Here is a 17500-nt window from a genome sequence, read left to right as displayed (position 1 = left end):
ACTAAAAAAGGGTGCAACACCGGGACTTCCCGGGAGGTCACCCATCCCAGTACTACTCCGGCCCAAGCGCGCTTAACTGCGGAGTTCTGATGGGATCCGGTGCACTAACGCTGGTATGATCGCACCCGTTATGAGCTTGTCGCAGTGTGTACTTAGCAAACCGCGACCCACGTGCGAATCCACCCCGGCCACCCACCCCCGTCGAGGTGCACACCCTCCCTCGCGAAGTGCGCCCCGTTCGCCAAGTGTGAGCCCTGCCCGGGTGCGCGCACCTTGCTAGGGCGTCGGGTGTGCACCCGGCCCGGCCTACGTGCGTGCACCTGGACGGGGCGTCGTGTGCGTGCAGTGTCCCGTCTGCAACGCGGTGCCCACACACCACCTCGGGCGCAACGACCTGCGCTCACATGTGGGCCGAGTGCACCTTGGTGCATGTTCGGGGCGCCTCGGGTGCACGCTCGATCTTGCCCCGGTGCACCAAGGCGCTCGGTTTGCCCCGGGTGCGCACTTGGTGCAAGGTGGGCACCCAAAATAGGGATCAAGCACCAAAACACAAGTTTCGGGATGCAAAATGGGACCCAAGGACCACAAATGCGTTCCAAGACCCATGATGGGTCCACGAGAACAAAAATGTGTTCCGAGACTTAATAAACAAATATTGGGTTTTAGGAGAAGAAACATGCTCTGATGCCCAAAACGAGAATCGACCCCGAAAAGGCCACAGGCCAAAAGTGGGATGCGAGACAAAAAAAAATGGGACCCGAGGACCAAAATTGGGTTCCCAGGTCGAAGACAGGGCAACCGGACAAGAAACGACCTCTAAGGCTCGAAATGAGTCCCGACGACTAAAACTTGACAAGAAGCACCCATCAGGCACCCAACTCGACACCCATGGGATGCCGACCCACCCGGGCTTCCACCTAGCACACCTTGGCACCCACCCACCCTCGCACCCAACCTCGCACCCAACTTAGCACCTTTGAACCCACATTGGCACTCACCCTGACCCTGGCACCTTGGAACCCACATTGGCACTCACCTTGACCCTGGCACCCACCTTTGCACTCACCTTGGGACCCACCCTGGCTCCCACCTCGGCACCCACCCAGACACCCACCTTGGTTCCTTGGCACCCACCTTGGATCCTTGGCACCCACCCCGACACCCACCTTGGCACGCAACTTGGCTACTTGCCACCCACCTTGGCTCCTTGACGCCCACCCCGACAACCACCCCGTGACCTACCCTGGCTAGGGTTGGTGCACACCCACCCTGGTGCCCACCTTGGCACCCACCCCATGACCCACCTTGGCACGCACCTTAGTACCCACCCCGTTACCCACCCTAGGACCCACCCCGTGACCCACCTTGGCCAGGGTGGGTGCCTTGGTGCGCACAACTTGCCTGGGCTGCACACCAGGGCGGGCTCAAGATGGCACCCGCGTTCCGTTTTTTTCACTATCTTTCAAAACGGAAATTTTAAAATCTCGTTTTTTTTTTTTTTTTGCCTTTTCTGGAAATTAGTGAAGGCAGCGCATCAAAGGTGCGCAATGCTGGTGCGAACCCGGGAGCGCTCCGATGTGTGCTCCAAGGTGCGGCGTGCACGAAGTCCGAGCCCGGCTTGCCCCGGGTGCGCACCTCGCGTGCACCTTCGCCGGGGTGAGCACCTTGGCTGGGTTGCGCGCCCTGGTGCGCACCAAGGAGCGCTCTGAAGTGTGCTCCAAGGTGCGGCGTGCACGAAGTCGGAGCTCGGTTTGCCCCGGGTGTGCACCTCGGGTGCGCACCTCGCGTGCACCTTCGCTGCGGTGGGCACCTTGGCTGGGTTGCGCGCCTTGGTGGGCACCATGCAGTGCACGAAGTCGGAGCCCGGTTTGCCCCGGGCGCGCACCTCCGCCAGGGTGGGCACCTTGGTGCGCACAACTTGCCTGGGCTGCGCACCAGGAAGGGCTCAAGATGGCACCCGCGTTCCGTTTTTTTCACTATCTTTCAGAACGGAAATTTTAAAATATCGTTTTTTTTTGCCTTTTCTGGAAATTAGTGAAGGCAGCGCATCAAAGGTGCGCAACGCTGGTGCGAACCTGGGAGCGCTCCGATGTGTGCTCCAAGGTGCGGCGTGCACGAAGTCGGAGCCCGGTTTGCCCCGGGTGCGCCCTGGTGGGCACCATGGTGCGCACCAAGGAGCGCTCCGAAGTGTGCTCCAAGGTGCGGCCTGCACGAAGTCGGAGCCCGGTTTGCCCCGGGTGTGCACCGCGGGTGGGCACCTTGGTGCGCATGCCTTGCCTGGGCTGCGCACCAGGGCGGGCTCAAGATGGCACCCGCGTTCCGTTTTTTTCACTATCTTTCAAAACGGAAATTTTAAAATCTCATTTTTTTTTGCCTTTTCTGGAAATTAGTGAAGGCAGCGCATCAAAGGTGCGCACCTCGCTGCCCACCACGGTGCGCAACGCCGGTGGGCACCCGGGAGTGCTTCGAAGTGTGCTCCAAGGTGCTGCGTGCACGTTGTCGGAGCCCGGTTTGCCCCGGGTGCGCACCTCGCGTGCACCTTCGTCGGGGTGGGCACCTTGGCTGGGTTTGCCCCGGCTGCGCTCCGAAGCGGGGTTATTGGAGCGCCGCCTCTTTTTTTGTCGGAGCGTTTGGTGGGGTTTCTCGCATTGGCTCTTCCCAGGCCCGGTTGCCACCCTGGCGCGCACGAAGTCGGAAGTAGGGTTAATTGCCCGGGTGCGCACCTTTGCCAGGGTGGGCACCTTACCTGGGCTGTGCACCCGGGCGGGCTCAAGATGGCACCCGCGTTCCGTTTTTTTCACTATCTTTCAAAACGGAAATTTTAAAATCTCCTCTTTTTTTTGCCTTTTCTGGAAATTAGTGAAGGCAGCGCATCAAAGGTGCGCACCTCGCTGCCCACCTTGGTGTGCTCTGAGGTGCGCACCCGGGAGCGCTACGAAGTGTGCTCCAAGGTGCGGCGTGCACGTTGTCGGAGCCCGGTTTGCCCCGGGTGCGCACCTCGCCTGCACCTTGGCCGGGGTGGGCACCCTGGCTGGGTTTGCCCAGGGTGCGCTCCGAAGCGGGGTTACTGGAGCGCCCCCTCTTTTTTTGTCAGAGCGTTTGGTGGGGTTTCTCGCATTGGCTCTTCCCAGGCCCGGTTGTTGGGTGCGCTCCCACCCTGGCGCGCGCGAAGTTGGAAGTTGGGTTAATTGCCCGGGCGCGCACCTTCGCCAGGGTGGGCACCTTGGTGCGCACACCTTGGCTGGGCTGCGCACCAGGGCGGGCTCAAGATGGCACCAGCATTCCCTTTTTCTCACTATCTTTCAAAACGGAAATTTTAAAATCTCGTTTTCTTTTGCCTTTTATGGAAATTAGTGAAGGCATCGCATCAAAGGTGCGCACCTCGCTGCCCACCTTGGTGTGCTCCGAGGTGCCCACCACGGTGCGCTCCGAGGTGCCCACCACGGTGCGCAACGCCGGTGCGAACCCGGGAGCGCCCCGATGTGTGCTCCAAGGTGCGGCGTGCACGAAGCCGGACCCCGGTTTGCCCCGGGTGCGCACCTCGCGTGCACCTTGGTGCGCACACCTTGGCTGGGTTGCGCGGCCTGGTGGGCACCATGGTGCGCACCAAGGAGCGCTCCGAAGTGTGCTCCAAGGTGCGGCGTGCACGAAGTCCTAGCCCGGTTTGCCCCGGGTGCGCACCTTCGCCGCGGTGGGCACCATGGCGTGCACGAAGTCGGAGCCCGGTTTGCCCCGGGTGCGCACCTCGCGTGCACCTTCGCCGGGGTGGGCACCTCGGCTGGGTTGCGCGCCCTGGTGCGCACCAAGGAGCGCTCCGAAGTGTGCTCCAAGGTGCGGCGTGCACGAAGTCGGAGCCCGGTTTGCCCCGGGTGCGCACCTTCGCCGCGGTGGGCACCCTGGTGCGCACCATGGCGTGCACGAAGTCGGAGCCCGGTTTGCCCCGGGTGCGCACCTCGCGTGCACCTTCGGCGGGGTTGCGCGCCCTGGTGCGCACCAAGGAGCGCTCCGAAGTGTGCTCCAAGGTGCGGCGTGCACGAAGTCGGAGCCCGGTTTGCCCCGGGTGCGCACCTCGCGTGCACCTTCGGCGGGGTTGCGCGCCCTGGTGGGCACCATGGTGCGCACCAAGGAGCGCTCCGAAGTGTGCTCCAAGGTGCGGCGTGCACGAAGTCGGAGCCCGGTTTGCCCCGGGTGCGCACCTCGCGTGCACCTTCGCCGCGGTGGGCACCATGGCGTGCACGAAGTCGGAGCCCGGTTTGCCCCGGGTGCGCACCTCGCGTGCACCTTCGCCGGGGTGGGCACCTCGGCTGGGTTGCGCGCCCTGGTGCGCACCAAGGAGCGCTCCGAAGTGTGCTCCAAGGTGCGGCGTGCACGAAGTCGGAGCCCGGTTTGCCCCGGGTGCGCACCTCGCGTGCACCTTCGCCGCGGTGGGCACCATGGCGTGCACGAAGTCGGAGCCCGGTTTGCCTCGGGTGCGCACCCCGCGTGCACCTTCGCCGGGGTGGGCACCTCGGCTGGGTTGCGCGCCCTGGTGCGCACCAAGGAGCGCTCCGAAGTGTGCTCCAAGGTGCGGCGTGCACGAAGTCGGAGCCCGGTTTGCCCCGGGTGCGCACCTCGCGTGCACCTTCGCCGCGGTGGGCACCTTGGCTGGGTTGGGCACCATTGAGCGCTCCGAAGTGTGCTCCAAGGTGCGCACCATGGCCCTCCAAGGTGCGCAGCATGGCGTGCACGAAGTCGGAGCCCGGTTTGCCCCGGGTGCGCACCTCGCGTGCACCTTCGCCAGGGTGGGCACCTCGGTGCGCACACCTTCTCAATGTTTTCTTGCCTTTTCTGGAAATTGGTGAAGGCAGCGCATCAAAGGTGCGCACCTCGGTGTGCTCCGAGGTGCGAACCCGAGAGCGCTCCGAGGTGCCCACGAAGTCGAAAGTCGGGTTAATTGCATTGTTTTCCCCGGGTGCGCTCCGAGGTGCGCAACATCGGTGCGCACCAAGGAGGGCTCCGAAGTGTGCTCCAAGGTGCGCACGATTCGGAGCTCGGTTTGCCCGGGGTGCGCACACCTTGGCTGGGTTGCGCACCCTTTGTGCGCTCCAAGGTGCGCACGAAGTCGGAGCTCGGTTTGCCCCGGGTGCGCACCTTCGCCAGGGTGCGCACCTTGATGCGCACGCCTTGGCTGGGCTGCGCACCTTGGTGGGCGCCATGGTGCGCACCTTTCGTGCGCTCCAAGGTGCGCACGAAGTCGGAGCTCGGTTTGCCCCGGGTGCGCACCTTGGTGGGCGCCATGGTGCACTCCGAGGTGCCCAAGATTGGTGCGCAACAAGGAGCGCTCCGAAGTGCGCTCCAAGGTGCGCAGGTGCGCGCAAAGTCGAAAGTTGGGTTAATTGTCCGGTTTGCCTCGGGTGCGCACCTTGCGTGCACCTTCGCCAGGGTGGGCGCCTTGGTGCGCACACCTTGGCTGGGCTGCGCACCCGGGCGCGCACACCTTGGCACCCGCGTTTCCTTCATTTTAAATTTTTTTTTTTTACAATCTCTCAAGTGGGAAATTCTATAATCTCAACTTTTTTTGCCTTTTCAGGAAACTTTTGAATGGAGCGCATCATTGGTGCGCTCCGAAGTGTGCTCCAAGGTGCGCACCTCTGGTGTGCTCCAAAGCTCTCTCCAGCTGCGTGCACCTGCCCCGGCCGCGCACCCGGCCCCGCCCAGCTTCGCTCACCTGTCCCGGGCGTCTGGTGCGGAACCTTAGAGTAAGAAACATCACCGTGCACCTTGGCCAACGTGCGCGACTCGACCGAGCGCGCACTGGCCGAGGTGCACACCGATTTCACCTGGGTGCGCGCGCAGCACCTCGGGCGCACCGGGGTGCGCGCACAACGCCCGGGTTGCACCGTGGCCTGTGTGCTCGGGGCGCCTCGGGTGCGCGCTCGGTGTCGCCCCCGCGCGCGCGGTAGTGCGGGCAGCGCACCCCGGCCCGGCCCGGCCCCGACGAGAACGCAAACGGGCAAAAGGTTTATTCAAATAGCATTGCGACGCCCGGCGAAAAACTAAGAAAGGGTGCAACACCGGGACTTCCCGGGAGGTCACCCATCCCAGTACTACTCCGGCCCAAGCGCGCTTAACTGCGGAGTTCTGATGGGATCCGGTGCACTAACGCTGGTATGATCGCACCCGTTATGAGCTTGTCGCAGTGTGTACTTAGCAAACCGCGACCCACGTGCGAATCCACCCCGGCCACCCACCCCCGTCGAGGTGCACACCCTCCCTCGCGAAGTGCGCCCCGTTCGCCAAGTGTGAGCCCTGCCCGGGTGCGCGCACCTTGCTAGGGCGTCGGGTGTGCACCCGGCCCGGCCTACGTGCGTGCACCTGGACGGGGCGTCGTGTGCGTGCAGTGTCCCGTCTGCAACGCGGTGCCCACACACCACCTCGGGCGCAACGACCTGCGCTCACATGTGGGCCGAGTGCACCTTGGTGCATGTTCGGGGCGCCTCGGGTGCACGCTCGATCTTGCCCCGGTGCACCAAGGCGCTCGGTTTGCCCCGGGTGCGCACTTGGTGCAAGGTGGGCACCCAAAATAGGGATCAAGCACCAAAACACAAGTTTCGGGATGCAAAATGGGACCCAAGGACCACAAATGCGTTCCAAGACCCATGATGGGTCCACGAGAACAAAAATGTGTTCCGAGACTTAATAAACAAATATTGGGTTTTAGGAGAAGAAACATGCTCTGATGCCCAAAACGAGAATCGACCCCGAAAAGGCCACAGGCCAAAAGTGGGATGCGAGACAAAAAAAAATGGGACCCGAGGACCAAAATTGGGTTCCCAGGTCGAAGACAGGGCAACCGGACAAGAAACGACCTCTAAGGCTCGAAATGAGTCCCGACGACTAAAACTTGACAAGAAGCACCCATCAGGCACCCAACTCGACACCCATGGGATGCCGACCCACCCGGGCTTCCACCTAGCACACCTTGGCACCCACCCACCCTCGCACCCAACCTCGCACCCAACTTAGCACCTTTGAACCCACATTGGCACTCACCCTGACCCTGGCACCTTGGAACCCACATTGGCACTCACCTTGACCCTGGCACCCACCTTTGCACTCACCTTGGGACCCACCCTGGCTCCCACCTCGGCACCCACCCAGACACCCACCTTGGTTCCTTGGCACCCACCTTGGATCCTTGGCACCCACCCCGACACCCACCTTGGCACGCAACTTGGCTACTTGCCACCCACCTTGGCTCCTTGACGCCCACCCCGACAACCACCCCGTGACCTACCCTGGCTAGGGTTGGTGCACACCCACCCTGGTGCCCACCTTGGCACCCACCCCATGACCCACCTTGGCACGCACCTTAGTACCCACCCTGTTACCCACCCTAGGACCCACCCCGTGACCCACCTTGGCCAGGGTGGGTGCACCCACCCTGGTGCCCACCTTGGCACCCACCCATCCTAGCACCCAGCCTGTGACCGGGCTTGGAACCCAACCTTGCACCCGTCTTGGCCAGTGTGGGTGCGCACCCATCCTGGCACCCACGTTGTGACACACCCTTTAACCCACGCACCCTAGCAGCCACGTTGGCACCCACCTTGGAACACAACCTAGCAACTTGGCACCCACCCCGTGACCCACCTTGGCATCCACCATAGCAGTCGCCCACTTGGCACCCACCTTGGAACCCAAGTTGGCACCCACCTCGGCACCCACCTTGACACTTGTGGACCCACCTTGCCACTCACCCTAGCATCGACCCATCCTAGCACCCACCCTGGCACCTTTGCACCCTAGCACTCACCCATCCTAGCACCTAACCTGTGACCCACCTTGACACTCACCCTCGCACCCACCTTGGAACCCAACCTAGCACCCACCCACCCTGACACCAACCCTAGCACCTACCCACCCTTGCACCCACCCTGTGACCCATCTTGGCACCCACCCATCCTACCACTCAACCTATCACCCACCTTCTCACCCACCTTGGCATCCACCTTAGCACCCACCCACACTGGCACCTTGGCACCCACCTCGGGCAAGGTGGGTGCACACCCACCCTGACACCCAATTTAGAACCAACCGAGCATGTTACCCACCTTGGCACCCACATTGCAGCCCACCCTAGTACCCACCCTATGACCCACATTGGCATCCACACCCTAGCACCCAGGCACCTCGACACCCGCCTTGACACGCACCCTAGCACTAAACCTGTGACCCACCTTGGAACTCACCCTAGAACCCACCCACCCTGTGAACCACCTTGGCATCCACCTTAGCACCCACCCACCTTGGCACCCACTCTAGCACTCACCCATCCTAACACCCAACTTGTTACCCACCTTGGCACCCGCCCTCGCGTCCACCTTGAAACCCACCCTAGCACCCACCCACGCAGGAGCCCACCTTGGCACCCAACCTAACACCCACGCATCCTGGCACCCAACTTGTGACCCACCTTGGAACCCACCCTAGTACCCACCTTTGAACCCACTATATCACCAACCCACCTTGGCACCCACCCTATGACCCTCTTTGGAATCCACCCTAGCACGCACCCACCCTGGCACCCACCATGGAGCGCACCCTAGCACCCACCCACCTCGGCACGCACCTCAACACCCACCTTGGTGTGCGCACTGCGCCAACCTCTCAAAGACCCTATGTGGTGCGCTCCAAAGTGTACACCTTTGGTGCGCTCCAAGGTGCGCACCTTTGGTGCACACCGAGGTGCACACCAAAGTGTGCACCGAGGTGAGCACCAAAGTGCACTCCAAGGTGCACACCAAGGCGTGCACCTTTGGTGCGGTCAATGCAAACGAATTCGGAAGTTGGGGTCGATGTCCTAATCGCTGCTGCAGACTACACGTATGAGAATCGGACAAATAGCTTTATATAGGGGAGGTGTTGCGTTTGATGGGTCGACTCCCCTGGTTGTGTGCACTGCACCAACTTCAAAGACCCTGTCTTGTTTAAGAAGTCAAAAGTTGGGGTGGATGTCCTAATCATTGCTGCAGTCTACGCATGTATGAGAATCAGACAAATAGCTTATATAGGGGAGGTGTTGCATTCGGTGGGTTGACTCCCCTGGTTGTGCGCACTGCGCCAACCTCAAAGACCCCGCATAGCAGAAGAAGTCGGAAGTCGGATTTTGGTGAGCACCAAGGCGTGCACCTTTGGTGCGGTCAACGCAGACGAATTCAGAAGTTGGGGTGGATGTCCTAATCGTTGTTGCAGGCTACACATGTATGAGAATCAGACAAATAGCTTATATAGGGGAGGTGTTGGGTTTGATGGGTCAACTCCCTTGGTTGTGCGCATTACGCCAACCTCAAAGACCTTGTTTTCGTTAAGAAGTCAAAAGTTGGGGTCAATGTCCTAATGGCTCCTGTAGGCTACACATGTATGAGAATCGGACAAATAGCTTATATAGGGGAGGTGTTGGGTTTGATGGGTCGACTCCCCTGGTTGTGCGCATTACGTCAACCTCAAAGACCTTGTTTTCGTTAAGAAGTCAAAAGTTGGGGTCGATGTCCTAATTGCTCCTGTAGACTACACATGTATGAGAATCAGACAAATAGCTTATATAGGGGAGGTGTTGGGTTTGATGGGTTGACTCCCCTAGTTGTTCGCATTACACCAACCTCAAAGACCTTGTTTTCGTTTAGAAGCCGAAAGTTGGGGTCGATGTCCTAATTGCTCCTGCAGGCTACGCATGTATGAGAATCAGACAAATAGCTTATATAGGGGAGGTGTTGGGTTTGATGGGTCGACTCCCCTGGTTGTGCGCATTGCGCCAACCTCAAAGACCCTGCATTGCGGATGAAGTCGAAAGTCAGAGTTTGGTGTGCTACAAGGTGTGGTCGAAGGTGCTCACCTAGGTGTGCACCTTTGGAGCGCAGGAAAAGTGCCCTCCAAAAGTGCGCACCTTTGGAGTGCACAAAAGTGCCCTCCAAAAGTGCGCACCTTTGGAGCGCACAAAAGTGCCCTCCAAAAAGTGCCCTCCAAAAGTGCGCACCTTTGGAGCGCACAAAAGTGCCCTCCAAAAAGTGCCCTCCAAAAGTGCGCACCTTTGGAGTGCAGAAAAGTGCCCTCCAAAAAGTGCCCTCCAAAAGTGTGCACCTTTGGAGTGCACAAAAGTGCCCTCCAAAAGTGCGCACCTTTGGAGCGCAGAAAAGTGCCCTCCAAAAAGTGCCCTCCAAAAGTGCGCACCTTTGGAGCGCAGAAAAGTGCCCTCCAAAAAGTGCCCTCCAAAAGTGCGCACCTTTGGAGCGCAGAAAAGTGCCCTCCAAAAAGTGCCCTCCAAAAGTGCGCACCTTTGGAGCGCAGAAAAGTGCCCTCCAAAAAGTGCCCTCCAAAAGTGCGCACCTTTGGAGCGCACAAAAGTGCCCTCCAAAAAGTGCCCTCCAAAAGTGCGCACCTTTGGAGCGCACAAAAGTGCCCTCCAAAAGTGCGCACCTTTGGAGCGCACAAAAGTGCCCTCCAAAAGTGCGCACTTTTGGTGCGCACCAAGGCGCTGGTTCGGTCGTTGCAGGCGAGTTCGGAAGTTGGGGTCGATGTCCTGAGCGGAGGTGCAAACTACACAGGTGTCGGAATCGGACAAATAGCTTATATAGGGGAGGTGTATGCTTCGATGGGTCGACTCCCCAGGTTGAGCGCACCGCGCCAACCTCAAAGACCCTACGGTATGGATGAAGTCGGAAGTTGGGTCCGATGACCGATTCGATTAGTAGGTATGCTCATGAGGTCGGAATTTGGGTCCGATGACCTGCCATGTGCAGGAAGGCGAATGTTGGCACTGTGCGTTGCAAGGTGCACACCAAGGTGCTGGTGCGGTCTTTTTAGTCGAGTTCGGAAGTTGGGGTCGATGTCCTGATCGGAGGTGCAAGCTACACAGGTGTGGGAATCGGACAAATAGCTTATATAGGGGAGGTGTATGCTTCGTTGGGTCGACTCCCCGGGTTGAGCGCACCGCGCCAACCTCAAAGACCCTACGGTATGGATGAAGTCGGAAGTTGGGTCCGATGACCGATTCGATATGTAGGCATACTCGCGAGGTCGGAATTTGGGTCCGATGACCTGCCATGTGCAGGAAGGCGAATGTTGGCACTGTGCGTTGCAAGGTGCGCACCAAGGCGCTGGTTCGGTCGTTGCAGGCGAGTTCGGAAGTTGGGGTCGATGTCCTGATCGGAGGTGCAAACTACACAGGTGTGGGAATCGGACAAATAGCTTATATAGGGGAGGTGTATGCTTCGTTGGGTCGACTCCCCGGGTTGAGCGCACCGCGCCAACCTCAAAGACCCTACGGTATGGATGAAGTCGGAAGTTGTGTCCGATGACCGATTCGATATGTAGGCATACTCGCGAGGTCGGAATTTGGGTCCGATGACCTGCCATGTGCAGGAAGGCGAATGTTGGGACTGTGCGTCGCAAGGTGCGCACCAAGGCGCTGGTGCCGTCGTTGCAGTCGAGTTCGGAAGTTGGGGTCGATGTCCTGGTCAGAGGTGCAAACTACACAGGTGTGGGAATCGGACAAATAGCTTATATAGGGGAGGTGTATGCTTCGATGGGTCGACTCCCCGGGTTGAGCGCACCGCGCCAACCTCAAAGACCCTACAGTATGGATGAAGTCGGAAGTTGGGTCCGATGACCGATTCGATACGTAGGCATATTGGCGAGGTCTGAATTTGTGTCCGATGACCTGCCATGCGCAGGAAGGCGGAATTTGGGTCCGATGACCGAGTTGATGGCGTGCCATGCGCAGAAAGGCGGAATTTGGGTCCGATGACCGAGTTGATGTTGATGGCCCGCCATGCACAGGAAGGCGGAATTTGGGTCCGATGACCGATTTGAAGGCGTGCCATGCGCAGAAAGGCGGAGTTTGGGTCCGATGACCGAGTTGATATTGATGGCCCGCCATGCGCAGGAAGGCGGAATTTGGGTCCGATGACCTGACAGACGCATGGAGTCCGACTCGGGGGCCGATGTTCGATTCGATGACTTGCATTGTGGGTAAAGTCGGAAGTTGTGGTCTTTGACCCGATTCGATGACCAGACTTCGGCTGCTTGAGAATCGGACAAATAACTTATATAGGGGAGGTAGTGTTCTCGAGCATCCTCCCCCCGTGCCCGTTTATGTCGATTGATGCTGGTGCTCGACTGGTTGGAGCGCTCGGATGCAAAAATCTTGCACCAGGATTTATCGATTGTGATGGACACGGCAAGTCTCCTGATTGCTATGCAGGAGCTCATCGTGAATCTCTATGCGGCCTTGGTATGGACTCGACCTGCGGAATGGTTCGGCAATGGTAGTCGCTCCAACACGTCCTTGCAATGGCCACAGAGGTGATTCGACTAGAGCTCCAGTCTAGCTTTTGGGTTGCTTGGCGGACTGGTATAGCCGCGATCGAGTTCCGGCCATGAACGTTTTAGATAGCTCTTGGGCTTTCTGGGACGGAAGTCGGAAGTTTGGGCTGTTGTCCGATTTGATGACCATTCTTCGGATGTGTGAGAATCGGACAAATAACTTATATAGGGGACTGTGTTGTCTCACGCAGCCCCCTCCGTGCCCCTCTATCTCGACCGATGTTGGTGCTTGAAAGGGTTGGGATCGCTCGGATTTATAAACGTGCACCACCATTTGTCGAGTGTGAGGGACGCGGCAGGTCTCCTAAATGCTATACGGGCGCTCTCTGAGAATCTCTATCCGGCCTCGACACAGACTAGTCTTGCTGAATGGTTTGGCACTGGTAGTCGATCCAACACGTCGTTGTTGTGGCCGCCTAGGCGATTCGATTCGAGCCCCCGTCTAGCTTTTGGGTTGCTTGGCGGATTTTGCCCTATCCGCAAGTGAGCTCGGTCCCTAAACGTTCGAGAAACCCGATTGCTATGCGCCGACTCTCTTTCTTGCGAGCCTCCATCTAGCTTTTGGGTCTCTACGGAACGGAAGTCGGAATCTGGGACCGTTGTTTGATTCGACGAGGCAGACTACGGTTGTGCGAGAATCGGACAAATAACTTATATAGGGGAGGTGTTGACTGGAGCATTCTCCCCCGTGCCCCTCTAACTCGACCAATGCTGGCGCTCGAACGGTGGTAGCGCTCGGATTTTCGTTGAGCGCCAGCATTGGTCGATTTAGAGGGGCATGCGAGATTCCCGAATGCTATGCGAGGGCTCTAACGGAAATGTCTATTGGTTTCGGTATGGATGCAATTGCGAGTGGTTCGGCAAAGGTAGTCGTTCCGATGCGTCCATGTCGTGGCCAAATCGATAATTCGATTTGAGCCCTCGTATAGCATTTGGGTCTCTCGATGTGATTCCGCATTCCAGTCCCTTTGGGCACTGCTTGAGCCGCATCCCAGGGGGTTCCCTTCCCAATAATCTGCCTCGCAACCCGATTGCTATGCGGTGAGGCTCCTCGGCCGCCTCGGAACTATCTGTGTATCAGACGCATCGCGGGATAAGGGGTTGGCAACGGTAGTCGCCCCAAGCGCGTCCGATGCTTGGACCATTCCGAGGCGGCCCTGAAGCCTCTTCCGTCTAGCCGTTGGGTCCTTCTCGCCGCATCCCTTGCCTCGCACCCCGATTGCTATGCGGTGAGGCTCCTCGGCCGCCTTGGAACTATCTGTGTATCAGACGCATCGCGGGATAAGGGGTTGTCACTGGTAGTCGCCCCAAGCGCGTCCGATGCTTGGACCATTCCGAGGCGGCCCTGAAGCCTCTTCCGTCTAGCCGTTGGGTCCTTCTCGCCGCATCCCTCGACTCGCACCCCGATTGCTATGCGGTGAGGCTCCTCGGCCGCCTTGGAACTATCTGTGTATCGGACGCGTCGCGGGATAAGGGGTTGTCACTGGTAGTCGCCCCAAGCGCGTCCGATGCTTGGACCATTCCGAGGCGGCCCTGAAGCCTCTTCCGTCTAGCCGTTGGGTCCTTCTCGCCGCATCCCTCGCCTCGCACCCCGATTGCTATGCGGTGAGGCTCCTCGGCCGCCTTGGAACTATCTGTGTATCGGACGCGTCGCGGGATAAGGGGTTGTCACTGGTAGTCGCCCCAAGCGCGTGCGATGCATGGACCATTCCCAGGCGGCCCTGAAGCCTCTTCCGTCTAGCCGTTGGGTCCTTCTCGCCGCATCCCTCGCCTCGCACCCCGATTGCTATGCGGTGAGGCTCCTCGGCCGCCTTGGAACTATCTGTGTATCGGACGCGTCGCGGGATAAGGGGTTGTCACTGGTAGTCGCCCCAAGCGCGTCCGATGCTTGGACCATTCCGAGGCGGCCCTGAAGCCTCTTCCGTCTAGCCGTTGGGTCCTTCTCGCCGCATCCCTCGCCTCGCACCCCGATTGCTATGCGGTGAGGCTCCTCGGCCGCCTTGGAACTATCTGTGTATCGGACGCGTCGCGGGATAAGGGGTTGTCACTGGTAGTCGCCCCAAGCGCGTCCGATGCTTGGACCATTCCGAGGCGGCCCTGAAGCCTCTTCCGTCTAGCCGTTGGGTCCTTCTCGCCGCATCCCTCGCCTCGCACCCCGATTGCTATGCGGTGAGGCTCCTCGGCCGCCTTGGAACTATCTGTGTATCGGACGCGTCGCGGGATAAGGGGTTGTCACTGGTAGTCGCCCCAAGCGCGTCCGATGCTTGGACCATTCCGAGGCGGCCCTGAAGCCTCTTCCGTCTAGCCGTTGGGTCCTTCTCGCCACATCCCTCGCCTCGCACCCCGATTGCTATGCGGTGAGGCTCCTCGGCCGCCTTGGAACTATCTGTGTATCGGACGCGTCGCGGGATAAGGGGTTGTCACTGGTAGTCGCCCCAAGCGCGTCCGATGCTTGGACCATTCCGAGGCGGCCCTGAAGCCTCTTCCGTCTAGCCGTTGGGTCCTTCTCGCCGCATCCCTCGCCTCGCACCCCGATTGCTATGCGGTGAGGCTCCTCGGCCGCCTTGGAACTATCTGTGTATCGGACGCGTCGCGGGATAAGGGGTTGTCACTGGTAGTCGCCCCAAGCGCGTCCGATGCTTGGACCATTCCGAGGCGGACCTGAAGCCTCTTCCGTCTAGCCGTTGGGTCCTTCTCGCCGCATCCCTCGCCTCGCACCCCGATTGCTATGCGGTGAGGCTCCTCGGCCGCCTTGGAACTATCTGTGTATCGGACGCGTCGCGGGATAAGGGGTTGTCACTGGTAGTCGCCCCAAGCGCGTCCGATGCTTGGACCATTCCGAGGCGGACCTGAAGCCTCTTCCGTCTAGCCGTTGGGTCCTTCTCGCCGCATCCCTCGCCTCGCACCCCGATTGCTATGCGGTGAGGCTCCTCGGCCGCCTTGGAACTATCTGTGTATCGGACGCGTCGCGGGATAAGGGGTTGTCACTGGTAGTCGCCCCAAGCGCGTCCGATGCTTGGACCATTCCGAGGCGGCCCTGAAGCCTCTTCCGTCTAGCCGTTGGGTCCTTCTCGCCGCATCCCTCGCCTCGCACCCCGATTGCTATGCGGTGAGGCTCCTCGGCCGCCTTGGAACTATCTGTGTATCGGACGCGTCGCGGGATAAGGGGTTGTCACTGGTAGTCGCCCCAAGCGCGTCCGATGCTTGGACCATTCCGAGGCGGCCCTGAAGCCTCTTCCGTCTAGCCGTTGGGTCCTTCTCGCCGCATCCCTCGCCTCGCACCCCGATTGCTATGCGGTGAGGCTCCTCGGCCGCCTTGGAACTATCTGTGTATCGGACGCGTCGCGGGATAAGGGGTTGTCACTGGTAGTCGCCCCAAGCGCGTCCGATGCTTGGACCATTCCGAGGCGGCCCTGAAGCCTCTTCCGTCTAGCCGTTGGGTCCTTCTCGCCGCATCCCTCGCCTCGCACCCCGATTGCTATGCGGTGAGGCTCCTCGGCCGCCTTGGAACTATCTGTGTATCGGACGCGTCGCGGGATAAGGGGTTGTCACTGGTAGTCGCCCCAAGCGCGTCCGATGCTTGGACCATTCCGAGGCGGACCTGAAGCCTCTTCCCTCTAGCCGTTGGGGCTTTCTCGCCGCATCCCTCGCCTCGCACCCCGATTGCTATTCGGTGAGGCTCCTCGGCCGCCTTGGAACTATCTGTGTATCGGACGCATCGCGGGATAAGGGGTTGGCAGTGGTAGTCGCCCCAAGCGCGTCCGATGCTTGGACCATTCCGAGGCGGCCCTGCAGCCTCTTCCGTCTAGCCGTTGGGGCCATCTCGCTGCATCCCCCACCTCGCACCACGATTGCTATGCGGTGAGGCTCCTTGGCCGCCTCGGAACTATCTGTGTATCGGACGCATCGCGGGATAAGGGGTTGTCACTGGTAGTCGCCCCAAGCGCGTCCGATGCTTGGACTATTCCGAGGCGGCCCTGCAGCCTCTTCCGTCTAGCCGTTGGGGCCATCTCGCCGCATCCCCCAGCTCCTCGGCCGCCTCGGAACTATCTGTGTATCGGACGCATCGCGGGATAAGGGGTTGGCAGTGGTAGTCGCCCCAAGCGCGTTCGATGCTTGGACTATTCCGAGGCGGCCCCGCAGCCTCTTCCGTCTACCCTTTGGGGCCATCTCGCCGCATCCCTCGCCTCGCACCCCGATTGCTATGCGGTGAGGCTCCTCGGCCGCCTGGGAACTATCTTCGTATCGGATGCATCGCGGGATAAGGGGTTGTCACTGGTAGTCGCCCCAAGCGCGTCCGATGCTTGGACTATTCCGAGGCGGCCCTGTGGCCTCTTCCGTCTAGCCGTTGGGGCCATCTCGCCGCATCCCTCACCTCGCACCCCCATTGCTATGCGGTGAGGCTCCTCGGCCGCCTTGGAACTGTCTTCGTATCGGAAGCATCGCGGGATAAGGGGTTGTCACTGGTAGTCGCCCCAAGCGCGTCCGATGCTTGGACTATTCCGAGGCGGCCCTGCAGCCTCTTCCGTCTAGCCGTTGGGGCCATCTCGCCGCATCCCCCACCTCGCACCCGGATTGCTATGCGGTGAGGCTCCTCGGCCGCCTTGGAACTATCTTCGTATCGGACGCATCGCGGGATAAGGGGTTGTCACTGGTAGTCGCCCCAAGCGCGTCCGATGCTTGGACTATTCCGACGCGGCCCTGTGGCCTCTTCCGTCTAGCCGTTGGGGCCATCTCGCCGCATCCCCCACCTCGCACCCCGATTGCTATGCGGTGAGGCTCCTCGGCCGCCTTGGAACCATCTTCGTATCGGACGCATCGCGGGATGAGGGGTTGTCACTGGTAGTCGCCCCAAGCGCGTCCGATGCTTGGACCATTCCGAGGCGGCCCTGAAGCCTCTTCCGTCTAGCCGTTGGGGCCTTCCCGCCCCATCCCTCGCCTCGCACCCCCGATTGCTATGCGGTGAGGCTCCTCGGCCGCCTTGGAACCATCTGTGTATCGGACGCATCGCGGGATAAGGGGTTGGCACTGGTAGTCGCCCCAAGCGCGTCCGATGCTTGGAGCATTCCGAGGTGGCCCTGAAGCCTCTTCCGTCTAGCCGTTGGGGCCTTCCCGCCCCATCCCTCGCCTCGCACCC

At 60.3% G+C, this 17500-nt stretch overlaps 2 non-coding genes across 2 annotated transcripts; both read right to left on the bottom strand.

Annotated features, from left to right (window-relative positions):
- Positions 1–8: 8 nt before the first annotated feature.
- LOC131865096 (5S ribosomal RNA) lies at positions 9–127 on the bottom strand. The gene has a single exon (XR_009363829.1). It is a non-coding gene; the product is annotated as a 5S ribosomal RNA (ribosomal RNA).
- Positions 128–6042: 5915 nt separating this feature from the next.
- Positions 6043–6161, bottom strand: LOC131865095 (5S ribosomal RNA). Its single transcript, XR_009363828.1, has one exon. It is a non-coding gene; the product is annotated as a 5S ribosomal RNA (ribosomal RNA).
- Positions 6162–17500: the final 11339 nt, after the last annotated feature.

The sequence above is a fragment of the Cryptomeria japonica genome, unplaced genomic scaffold (genome assembly GCF_030272615.1).
Source record: "Cryptomeria japonica unplaced genomic scaffold, Sugi_1.0 HiC_scaffold_101, whole genome shotgun sequence".
NCBI lineage: Eukaryota > Viridiplantae > Streptophyta > Pinopsida > Cupressales > Cupressaceae > Cryptomeria > Cryptomeria japonica.
Note: the sequence above shows the minus strand (reverse complement) of the source record. Positions and strands in the feature narration are given on the sequence as shown.